The sequence below is a fragment of the Lissotriton helveticus genome, chromosome 1_1, assembly GCF_964261635.1.
Source record: "Lissotriton helveticus chromosome 1_1, aLisHel1.1, whole genome shotgun sequence".
Lineage (NCBI taxonomy): Eukaryota > Metazoa > Chordata > Amphibia > Caudata > Salamandridae > Lissotriton > Lissotriton helveticus.
In genome coordinates, this window is record NC_136057.1 from 1,012,942,068 (window position 1) to 1,012,955,230 (window position 13,163).

The window sequence follows — 13,163 nt, forward strand, 5'->3', positions numbered from 1 at the left end:
ACCCACAACGTCAAGACCTGGTCTCTTCCTGACACTTTTGAACAGCCTCCATATTCAGGACCTTTACCCTGAAGGCACCCCATTCACTTGAAAGCTCCGTTACTGAACTTTAGTGGATCTATCTTCCTATACTCTTTTAGACTCAATAGCTACTCATGCTAGTTTTTTTACATTATTATTTAATAAGGGTTTATTGAAGCACAACATATAAGCATTTACACTTCTACTTATATTTTGTACATACTGCGACATCTCACCCAGAATAACCCAACTGTCCCCCCAACTCTCTCCCTCTGCTGAGTTGCACCAAAGTTCTTTATTTGTTTCAAGTTAAGTGAGGTCAACCCAAGACAGTCTATTCTGTAGCACACAATAAGGTAAAAGTGTCTGTCCTTCGTTAAACCTCAATAATCTATCAATTGTGGGAACAAATGGCCCTGTTCCCATGATGCACTGGGCCAGGGACAGACTAATTTGCATGTAGCCAGGTTCTGAACTGGGATGGTGCAGTGAGCTAAAAAACGGTGATGGATCAAGCCCTGATCTTTTGACTGGGTAGGAGTGTTCTGCTTAATTCAGATACTCTGTCCATCACCACCCCCCTTTTTGAATCGCTTAAACGTAGCCAGCAAAATCCAAGGTGAACTCATAAATCAAAAAAATAGAAGTTACCGAGCTCCTGAACACGCATGCCTCAGTACACAAACCGAAGTATAAGTGTATGAAGCAGCTGAAAGCCACGTCGGCGATAAAAGTGAAAGTAAACCCCACGCGACCTCCAAACAATCAATTAGAAATTTGTAGATCCTACCTGGAAGAAGTACCACCCATATTCACCAATGTGAGGCGATCTCATGAATTTCAGGTTACACCGTGCCTCAGTGCCCTGATGATAATCCCGAAAGAAACCGCAGGGATTAGAAACGCGTCGGCCTTTCCAACATATTCGCTACATAGGGCGTGTAATTAACTCTATGCTCCAAAATTAGGGTATATAATGATTTAAGCACCCGTTAGGGGTAAAAAGAATTGCCCATGTAGTTCTAAGTAACTCCGAGACAATCACCTACTGTTAGGCGAATGGAGTTCTTGTGTTATTGTTGTTAACAACAAGTGAGAGACAACATTCTGCTGAAGCGGAAGCCGGGAGTACGATCGCTACTATTTTTAAAATTTAGTGTCACTATTGTGTTGTGTGTTTTTATCCACCTGATCTCCTTTCCCTGGACATTGACTCTGGGCTCAGCACGCACCTGACAACCATGCGCAGCGGATCTTAGCGCTGCTGCGGGATCCAAAACAAACATTATTGCTGCCATTACCGGCGAACCCTCAGGCCACGCCCCTTTAGTGAGGCCACGCCCCTGCTGAAGCTACTTAAAGGACGCTGATCACAAGCGCCAGTAAGAGACAACATTCTCCTGAGGCGGAAGCCGGGAGTACGATCGCTACTATTTTAAAAATTTGAGTGTCACTATTGTGTTGTGTGTTTTTACCCACCTCATCGCCTTTCCCTGGACATTGACTCTGGGCTCAGCACGCACCTGACAACCAGGCGCAGCGGATCTTAGCGCTGCCGCGGGATCCAAAACAAATGTTATTGCCGCCATTACCGGCGAACCCTCAGGCCACGCCCCTTTAGTGAGGCCACGTCCCCCCCTTCATCTCCTCGCCTATAAATTATGTGCATTTTCCGGACGCGCAGCGGACGGGCGCGCCTAAGTCAAGCCCGTCTGCACCAGCTCCGGGCCAAGGGCCAGCCATGCTGCCGGTTCCCATCTCGCACAGAAGCAGGTCTGGTCTAGATCACAGCTTTTGGATCTAAGAAAGACAATTTGCACTCCATCAACACAGTGCAACCTCTCACTGATTAGCCCCCTCCTTTTCAAATGTAACAGCTGCCCTTTCTCCTTTTCTCCTTATACAAAATGCCCCCATGATCTATTAATCAGCCATCCCACACCCATACGAACATACTCCATGGGATTACTGAATTGTCGCTCTTTGCCATGCCACGCTAGTGACATCTGGCTGCTGCTATCATCCATGTCCTGGAACCTACTTTTCCTGACTGAGACATGGATTAAAGACTCCTCCAATCCAGATATTTCTCTTGCCTTGCCCCCGGGTTACCGCCTTACAGGTATAAACCGCGAAGGCTCCAAGACGGGAGGCGGAATCGCAGTTATCCTACAAACTCACCTGATGATCACATCCAGAAAAATCACGAATATAGGGCCCATAGAGGCACTATATTTTTCCATCTCGGATGCCTTTACAGCCATCTTTTCAGGGATCCTGGTATACAGCCCTCCCAATACCCCACAGCCTGCCATTTCTGAACTGTTAGCAGTCACTGCAGATCTGTCTCTTAAACACCCTCACTTCACGGTATTGGGAGACTTCAACCATCATGTAGATGTAAGTGACTGTAGTCGTGCCAACCATCTTCTAGGCTCCATGCAAAGTATGAATCTGAATCAGGAGGTTAGTGGCCCCACACATGTTGCGGGACACACCCTTGATCTGATCTTCTCTAATTGGTCGGAGCTTAAAATTCTCCCCCCCCACACCTCTAACTTGGTCTGATCATTTCCTGATCCCGTTCGAGGTGTTCCTATCCCAACCTCTTAAGAAGGAATCTGCCATTAGAGAACAAGGCAGAAAATGGCATAAGGTCTCATGTACTGCCTTGGAGCAAACGTACAATAATAGCTTAGACTCACACCCTGACGATCTCAATGCAGCGGTATTTACATTTAATAAAGATCTCATAACCGCCATTGAGAAAGTCGCACCCTTACAGACCCTCACCTCCCGCAGATCAAAACCATCAGCTCCCTGGTTCACCCAGGAATTAAGGGAAAACAGACGCAGTTGCAAAAAACTGGAGCGCCTATGGCGTCGGACCTATGACCCGGCAACTAAATCTCTTTACAGACAGACCCTCAAAGAGTTTCATAAACTCAAACGTAATACCATGAGTTTATACTTTGCAGAAACTATTGTTAACGCAAAACTCTCTACTAAGGCCCTCTTCAACATCGTCAAAGAGTTTACTAATCCTACTTCCCTATCCGTTCCCGTTACCCCCAGCCAAGCACTTAGTGAAGGCCTATCTGACTTCTTTTCTGAAAAAATTGCTAATATCACGGCAACAATCCTTCAGAACCGTACAGAAGAACCCTCCGACCTTGACTCCACCGACTCCAAAGTATTTACTTCTTTTAAACCACTTACCAAAGAGTATGCCCTGACTCTACTTTTAAAATGTAAATCAGGCTCACCGCTTGATCCAGCCCCGGCACTGATCCTGAATGAGATTGCCCCGCTAGTAATTAATCCCCTGCTTGAAATCTGTAACTCCTCCCTATATTCAGGTGTTGTCCCTTTCTTATGGAAACACGAGTTGCTAATCCCTATTAAAAAAAAAAAGCTGGTGTCGACCCAATGTGTTTAAGCAACTACCGACCGATTTCACTCCTACCCAAGCCAGCCGAAGTGCTCGAGAAGGCGGTATAAGAACAACTGTCCGACTATCTTGAATCAAACTTGCTGCTCCATGACTCTGTCAGGATTCAGGCCGGACTTCAGTACCGAATCAGCTCTACTAGAAGTGTCCGAGTCGATTCGTGAGTGCACGGATAGGGGAGAGGAGGCCATGCTGGTCCTCCTCGACCTATCCGCAGCATTCGACACCATCTCCCATGAAACTCTACTAACACGCCTTCAGGGGGTGGGAGTGGGTGGGATCCCACTTGCCTGGGTCAAATCATTCCTTACGGACCGATTCCAACAAGTGATGCTGGGCTCTTTCTTCTCCACCAAGAAACCGTTGACATGGGGGGTTCCACAGGGATCTGCCCTCAGCCCGCTCCTGTTCAACGTATACCTGAAGCCTTTGGCAAAAGTGGTGGAATCATGGGGCGTCCGAGTGATCTTTTATGCTGACGATACTCAGCTGGTGTTTTCCTTCAAAGATCACTCTGAAAGTTCTTTACTAAATTGTCGCCACTGCATGGTGAATATCGCCTCCTGGATGTCCTCAAATAATTTAAAACTGAATACGGATAAGACGGAAGTCTTATTTTTTAATCAGAAATCCCCCATCTCTACTAGCCTCTGGTGGCCGGCTGAATTAGATCCTCCCCCTGTACCTGTCCAAGCTGCCCGCAATCTGGGCTTCCAATTTGACACTGCCCTCTCCTGCAAAACCCAAATTAACAAAGTTACAGCGTCTTGTTTTGGAAAGCTCCGTATGATCAAAAAAATCATCCCTTTCCTACCATTAGATTCACGCAAGACAGTAGTCCACGCCCTCATAACATCACATTTGGACTACGCAAATAGTCTGTACGTTGGAGCTCCGGCGTATCTTATTAATCGATTGCAGACAGTACAGAACTCAGCGGCCAGGTTGATCTGTAATGTTCCCTACCGTCATTCCATTTCACCTCACCTGATCAAACTCCATTGGCTCCCAGTGAGACTACGTATTCAGTTAAAATCCCTGACCCTTGCTTTTAGAGCTCTTAATGGTCGAGGCCCCGCCTATCTGAGGCACAGACTGAAGATCTCACAAGCATCTCGGAATCTCAGATCTAACCATCTTCGCCTAATGCTCTGCCCCCGTTTTCGTCTAGCGCGTACGGGAGGAAGGGCCTTTGCAGTGGCCACCTCCAGATTGTGGAATCATCTGCCATTGGAACTGAGATTTCTGACTTCAGAGCCTCTGTTTCGAAAGAAACTTAAGACCTGGCTCTTCTCCTTGATCTAGCCCATCCTTTATCACCCTGAACTTCACTGAACCTCACTAGATGTTGTCTTCAGCGCCGGGACACCCCCGTCGGAGGTAGCTGTGCGCTTAATAAACTTCTAAATAATAATAATAATCATAATCGGCGTAGGTCAGAGATTAAGCTATTGGCATTGTAAATGACAAAGCCATTAATTTATCTGTTTTCAAAACCAACACATAAATAAAAAATTTGTCATTTACAATGGCAATAGCTCTAACTTTTACAAAGGCGAAACCGTTGCATTGTAAATGCTTGTTCTTACTTCCCTTTAAGCCACTGCATAAGTTCCTATTCCTCTCTGCAAGACCTGTTTAAGCTGCTTTTTATTTGTAATTTATACTTGACCTCGTTTCCTGCACCCCCTCTCATGCACCTCAACCTGGCATGCCCTGGCTGCTCAACTTCCTGCCAGTGCCCAAGGCTCCCACATGCTTTATAATCGCAAGATACCAGTCTTCCTTCCTTCTTACTCTTCCGCTCCAGATTTCCTGGGAGGCCCAGAGTTCTTTCGCCTGTACAAGGAGTACCACTTTAGTTAACTTTTTGGTAATGTCCACGCTTCCTGCCTGGGAAGCAAACATCCCAATTATCTCCTCTTCATTTATCCATTTCTCATGGCCGCTGACCATTTGTTTCAACTGACAAGTCACATTAGTTGCATGTAAAATGTGTTTAAGTAAAAGTCGGCGATGCCAAAAAGTATCCAAGTCACACATATACTAACCTCAGTAGAATGATCGACGGACTCGAGCTTGAATGTTAATTAAATCTCACAATCTTCTTGGAAATTTAGCCTGTGCGTTTCGTATGTCAAGGAAATGAGCTTTAGTTTAGGTGCTCACTACATCCGATCAAAACTCAAATGACGTTTGCATGAATACTGGGTGCAGTCTGACAATAAACAGTGTGTCTGCAGTGGAGAATGCGGGCCTGCAAGCAACTGCATATTAAACCGGGTTTAGTGGGACAAGCATGATAATGGCTAGTACACCCCATTACTGAATTGCTGTCCAAAACCAAGGGGCATATGTTCCTTTTGGAATTAAACTAAAACGGTGCTAGTAGTCCGTTTGTCAAAGCTCTGACCACAGCATGCCTAGCCTTTGCTGTCCGCTGATGCACTTAACCTGTTTGAGACCTATATGCTGCAGGTAGGTAGTTCATCCACATTCATGTTGCTGCTTCAGAACATGCCCCCGGTAATGGGAAATGAAATTGAAAATCCATGGTAACTCAATTACCGTGATCTGCAGTAATCCCATGCTTTACATGGAAGTGTACCAAAAGGTCAATACCCTGCCACATGAATGAAAAATATGAACGTGAAGGCATCGGACTCGAGACGCCCTGCACTGAGCTAACCAAGTTCACTCCATTCTGCCACTGGAATGGGTGTGTTGCAAATTTACAGCGGGAGCGATACCAGGCATGGGCAAGTTTGATATATACCTGTTAAATTGTTTGGATTTATACTCTCTTGTTTTAATGTTGCTTCCCTTTTTACATTTCTCATGAATTCCTCAGTGTGGAGGATTCGGTGTAGAAGTGTTTTTGGTGACTTTTCAATTGAGGTCCTTAGTTTCTGGTTGAGTTGGGCTTACGGTTTTCAGGCAGAGGTGGCTGGGGGGAGCCGTCCCTGTTGCAGCAGAGTCCTGCTGGAGGCTGTCGCACAAGGTCCATTGAAGGTCCCTTTTGCTGCATCAGTGTTAGTCTGAGTAAGCTACCGCACTGCTGCAGCTCAACAGATGCTATACAGCAGAAAATGTGCTTTAGTGAGATAGGAAAAAACTTCAAGAGCGCTGCTCCTATGTGCGAATTTGAATGAGAAATTATTTGTACTAATTGGTGATTTTAATGCATATGGTCGTATCTGAGTGAACTAATGAAGATGCAGTTGACACGACTTAAGGTGGGTTGGAGGTGTTAGTTGTCACATTTTCGTGCGAGACTCCATTTGAATAGACTGGATGGATTTTCTGATGTTCTGCTCATCTTGCTGCTCTGCTCAGTCCCCTCTCCCAATTAGACCCGCTGCAAGTCTTCTCTACTCGGTTTTTACAGAGCACAGTCTGCTGTGAAGTAAATTCTGTTTATTTTGGAAAGCGTGTTTGTGAGTGAAACTTTCCACTATGTACCCTGTATATCATTTTGAACGTTTTCCGGCAAAGTTGTGATGTTGTCCTGCAGAAGAACAATTCTATGAGCTTTTGTTTGAGATACGTTTCATATTATGCTGTACATCTCCTAAATCCTGTTGCTGAGGAAGCCAGCAGAATATTTGCTTTTGCCTTAAACTGGTTTGTGCGAAGTTTTCATTATTACAAAGCTGCTTTTGATTTTCCAATGCGACCTAACTATGATCATGGCATGCTGAATCTGCCGTTCTGCTAACTGTTTATATATTAAAAACAATAGTTTGAAGGTTGAGGCGACTTCTAATTTTCCTCCAGAGACTGCCAGATTATTTTGAGACTTTCTCCTCCCTTAGAATGCCCTCAGTACTCGTTAGGAGTTTGACACTTATAATCTGGAGAGATGTAACTGCTTGAATAGGGATTTTTGCTATGGTTTTTTTGTTCTGTATCTGAGCTTTCATGACAAACTATGCATGTTTCTGTATTTATATTCGCAATTCTGGAATAAATCTTTAAACAAATTATTGATCCAGAACTCAGTTGATTGGCCCCAGCTCTTATAGGAGTTTTACGCTGTTAATGAGTGAGCCTAATATTGAGGAGGGTGGTGTCTCAGGTTGCTAGATCGATGAGAATTACGGAGTCAGATTACATGATGGAAAAATTGGGGTGAATACAAATATTGGGGTTCAATAAATTATTGGAGTTTGGCTTCCCCAAAGTTATAAGATTGTCTGTTTGCGGGGGCAGTTTCTAACTAGTTCAGATTTTTGGTGAATCAGGGCTGCAACTGTTCAGGGCTGGTGCTGATTTGGAGCACCCAACCGCCCATCAGATATTGATTATCCTCGGAGTGCTGATTACCTCACAGCCCATATGAGACTTTGCATTGAAGCTCTCTGAAATGCTGGCGCCTGTCTCACTTCTGCCAGCAGTCAGACCTTCGCCATCTGTTTTAACATTCCCCCTGCCACAAGTATAAAATCATCACCTGGTGATTGCGCTACACCCACAAGGCCATTCAATCATTCAGCTTAACTGATTGCCACCTGCAGAGCCACAACACAAACCATTTTAATATTTCATTGGTACTTGTAAATGTAGTGAAAGCTGCCTGAAAGTCCTGCCATCAGACTTGTGGTTATGAAGTAGATAGCTGATGCATTTAGTTGCCTTTATTTCTTCCAGTTGCACTAGACTTTGATGAATCACTGCCATAATGGTACTTGTCCGGTTCAGAAAGTAATATACCGCCAGCTCGATTCTCCACCCAGTCCCAATAAATGTCTGGGTTTGAAAACTCAACCTTGAAGTAAATGCTTATGTTCTTACTTGTTATGTTGGTTTCGTTTATGCTTACCAAAAATACCCACGATCCAATGGAATTAGGAGTGTACTTGGTTAATATGTATGGGTATTTTAGAATGTGTTTGTGTGCAACCTGTGAGCTATAGATCACCCTTTCACAACAGGGGCTGGTTTCTGTATAGATCCTTGTTTTGTGCTACTGATTAAGTTCTTTCGAAACAAGACTTACTTTTCTGTTTTTGCTTATTCTTATACAATACTTGTTTATCAGCAGTGCATAAAATATAGAAATATAAATGGGTAACGTTTTTCACCCAGGGGTACTGAGTGACTTCAAATAGACGTGCAACGTCTGGTGACACGGGGAACTAGCAGTGCCTGATTTTAAGGCATATCGTACATCAATTATATCCTATCATATCGCTGCACAGCTGCAATGCTGAACCAAGGACTCCCCTCTAGAATCCAGATTGTCGACTCTGTGATACTGCACCACTCTGCACCCGACGCACACAGCCAACATCCCAAGGAGGTCTCCCCAGTGATCCTGACCTGGGATCTGTTGATCCTTGACCTCTCCTGCACGACTCCTGCAGCCTCAACCTGAAGGGTCCCCGCGACCGGAGCTGGTAAGAAAAACCTGACACCAGAAGACACCCCTGCATCCGATGCCACACGGCCTTAGGTGGCCCAACCAACGGTGTCCAGGCTTCCACCAAGATCCCAATTTACCTCTCCAGCCAGTGGTCGCCTTCAGGAAGTCTCCCTGCCCGAACCTGCAGCATCTTTCCAAAATCGAAGGTCTCCATTGGAAAGCACAGGGTCTCTGATGTAAGTTCTGCACCCAGACACCCAAGTGCCGCTTTTGGTGCAGCTCCTGTGCTGGTCGTTGGCCCAAGCAGTGCTGGCCTTAACTCCAGGAACTTGGCTCCCACAACAGAGTGGTCTGCTCATCAGCAGACCCTAACCAAAATCCCCCTAAGCCCCATTGGCTAACATTGGGCCCCTGCATTCTGCACCCGGCTGCCCCAGTGCCGCTGGTAGTGTACTTTGAGTCCCCCCCCCCCTTGACCTTGAGGAACCTTGGTCCTAACCCACCATGGCTCACCCTTGTGAGTAGAGTACTTACCTCCAAAACTGATAAAACATTTTTTCCCATAGGAACACATCCTATAAGATTTTGTGCCTAAAATAAATAGTTTTAAGTGTGGAACTGCTAATTTATGGAGAAAAGTGAATTCAATTTCAAAGTATCAAAATTAGTACTTACCTTGTATGTAGAAATTTTAGGGTGTGGTATCTAGGCATACTACCCTCAGTATTCCAAGTAATCCAAAGTAACTCAAAAGTAATCTAAAAGTATTTACTGTTGACACAAACTGTATTTAATTATTCAAACCTGTAATCATTGTAATTTCAAGCACAACTGCATTACCTTGAACAGTCTTGCATTTTGAAAGTGTCTTACTCACCTATGCCAAGTCCCTGCTTAGTTCTAAAATAAAACATAAATATGTTTTTATACTTTCCTAATTGGTCTAGATTCTGTCTGAGTGTGTGTATCAGTCCTTGATTGAGTGAATACAATAAAAGCTTAAAACACCCTCTGGATAAGCCTAACTGCTCACCCACATTACCACAAAGAGAGCTGTTACTACTTAACTAATTTAGCCTCTGCTATACCCCTTTTGACTCCCTGGACTCTGTGCACCCTATACTTTGCTTTGGTATAGTATATACAGAGACATCTTTTACAGCTCTCTAAAAAAGGCGTTCCAAAGGCAGCTATTTCTGTTCAAATTAAAGCCTTTGACTGGCACAAGCTATGTTGCTGCAAATTGCTGTTAATCTATATAAAGGTGGCTCCCAAGATGAAGCTAAAGTATCAACAATTATTACGTACCTTTTTATAACTAACCCCATCAAACACAAATCATTGGCGTTGGCCAAGCAATGAGCAGTATCTATAGAAGTAGAATATAAGCATTTATGCGCTTAACTGCTGTGCCATAAATTTCTGCAAGCACGCTTTGCTCGCATGTTTTTTGTTGGCATCGGACACATCTTGATACTATAAAAGTTGGGTTGCTGGTGGTTGCTTGAAAGCATGAACATCTCCTACTGGTTTTTGGTTATGGGTGATTGTTCTACAGCCCGAACCTGTCCTGCAGTCAGGATAGATTGCTTTCTTCAGGATTGCTAAGAGAGGTAGATGTGTCGTCTAGGTCCACACGTATTACAGTTGGTTGTGTTAAATGTCAATTGTGGTAGCCCCTTGGCTTTTTTGTAGCACTTTTGTGCGGAGTGTTGGTCATTTGTGATGCCACCATGCCAAAGTTGGTTCTGTATCTTTCTCGGCATGGGGCAGAGAAAGATACATAGATTCTTTGCTTCCTTCCTGAACTTAAAGTGGTCTTGCATACTTAATATCTTAGCTGGCGAGGAGTTGGAGTTTCACCCTGTGCTCTGAGAATGCTATTCCACCAATGGTCTTATTCTTACATGAAAGAATAACACGTCAGGCCTTGGATAGCTCCGAAGCCAATGCACCAGGCGCAAATGTTGTGCTCCTTGCAGCCCTTGTGGTGCGTGAAGCACTGGTGTTCTGTTTCTTTGGACTGAGGTGTACAGTTATCCACTTGCAATGGTGGTGTTAAGGGGGAATCAAGAACGTTACCTTAAAATACTGTAGTTATTGTAGCCTTTTGTTGCTGTGTCCATTCCGGACAGACTGTCTTTGAAAGACAGCCTAAAACTGTTTTAGCGTGCCATAGTTGTATTGGAAACCTGTTATTCCGCTTTAGTTTAGCTCTGTTGAAGTTCTGTATTAGCTTACCGTTTGTTTCTAACTTCTCAGAATGTCCCTTGTCAGTGCACCACTGATCCGTTCTTAGCGATGGAGTTAAATTCTGCCCAAAGCCACAGACCTCGTGCGAGAGACATGTTTGCTGCGAGTCATCGCCATCTAGCGGTATTTTGCAAATGTGCACGCTAGCGTTTTCTTCAGTAGCGTCAGGCAGCGTGTCACTGCCCAACATTTCATTGATGCTGGCGTTTCTCTGCACAAAAACCCGTGGGAAATACTTACCAGCGAACAATGCTTTTGTGAATTGTTTTCAGCATGAAAATTTTACAAGGTTGAGTTCGAAAGGTCGGGTGTATTTCGTGTGTTAAAAGAAAAAAATCCTACTTATTTTTTTAATGTCGAGCTTCCAGTAAAATGTGTAAGTCCGATGAAAGATGTGTTAAACGGGGCGTCTGCAATGGAGCTCTAAAGCACATAATTGAGGAGTTGAAAAAATCCACAAGCTCCCATCTACCATGACCTGATCCAGGCATGGAGTGGAGCTCGGCCCTGATTACAGGGCTTAATGACCACCACTGTTTGCACACTCTGCGGTGGACACTGGAGTCTGGGAGCGGACACTGCATTCCTGCGCCAAGCTTCGTGTGGTATCTCCCTCTCTCTGCCTCCCCCGGCGGCTCCGCATGTGATGGTGCTGCTCGCGGTGACATCACTTAGAATGCCACCGCGACCAGCGTTCCAAGGCGAGCGCCGGGGACACTCTGAGGCGACAGGAGTTCGAGAGGCTGTGGCTGAGGTCACGGCAGTGTATGCTTTAAAATAAATGGCATTTGGAGTTCACCACCCTGTGTTCGGGTCTTCCTTTTGGTGAACACTACACTGGCGACGAGGGTTAAAAGCCCGTGACCTCAACACGCAAAGGAAGGTGATCGGGACTGCAGCTGCTGAAACGAAGGACCAAGGTTCACAGCTGAGAATCTTGAATGGAAGCAGGCGTCGTTGTGAGCCTCCAGTCTAAGTGACGAATAACGGAGACCCGAGAGAACTGCTCTGACCTGCAAACAAAGTAAGGTGACTTCCTTTCGTGCCTCAGCGCGCACCCTAGCAGCACTTCGAAGGTCTGCCTTACTCTAGCGCAGCATTCATACGTGCTGAAACTGACAAGAATTTAATGTACATCAGCCTGGCTGACGGGGAGGAAATTATCCCTAAAGGAACTGTTTAAGACATTGGCGCAAGCTCCGCACGAGCCTCCTGTCACATTTTTCTTTCTCTCTGAAGTAAAGGCTGTGATCGCGCGTCCCCCACCTACACGCTATTTAACAAGCGGTTGGCATAAACACCACAGGGGCGTGTGAAATCCTTTCTGACTCCGGTCTTCCGCCCTCGTGTTGTGCGACCTAATGTGACTTTTGACATCTCACTAGGGCAGCGTTGCATGTTGTCGCCATTGGGGCGAGTATTAGCCTTGCCTTCTTTGATGTACCCTCATAGTGGAGTGTGACACTTGGCATACTGATAAGGGAAGTTCTCACTGGGCAGCGTATGAAGTGAGGAGTATAGGAACTGAAGTGCTCTCCTGTAACGAAGCAGTTTGGATTGTCATTGACGCGTATTTACCAGCGCTGCGAGGAAGAAGAAGGGGCTTTGGCTGCTGTGAAGAACGTGGTAAAACACCCAGAGACCTTGGGAGCGCGACGTGGAAAGGGAGAGGAGCCTACGAGCGCAGCAGGACAGGGTTCTTTGTCAGAATAATCCTAGCCTCTTGCCTGCATGACTGTGGGGCAGTTGGCAGCGCAGTGTGTACAGTGGAAAAACATCAGTTGAGCATGAGACCTTGTTGATTGGAGTACTGTCCTGACATTTTGCACAAAGGAAACATCACTGTCTCAGAACTTTACAGCATATTATTGAATTTTCGAGGGGCAGATTTTATCTTTCTGCATATGTGAGTTAGAAATTGGAGTTGTGCGCAGGGTTGGTTAGGCACTTCCTCTCCTGTGTAAGGTTCTCACTGGTAGCTCACCCTTCTCTGTAGTCACTGTTAATTGGCCTACCTTCAGGTTCCCACTGTACGCTGTTAGTTATACGGAGGGTAGGTGCATTTTTAAGTAT

At 45.3% G+C, this 13,163-nt stretch overlaps 1 protein-coding gene across 2 annotated transcripts in view; it reads left to right on the plus strand.

Moving 5' to 3' along the window:
- SND1 (staphylococcal nuclease and tudor domain containing 1) overlaps positions 1-13,163 on the plus strand; it is a 2,092,018-nt gene that overhangs the window by 89,251 nt on the left and 1,989,604 nt on the right. The gene's annotated exons all lie outside the window — the stretch shown is intronic.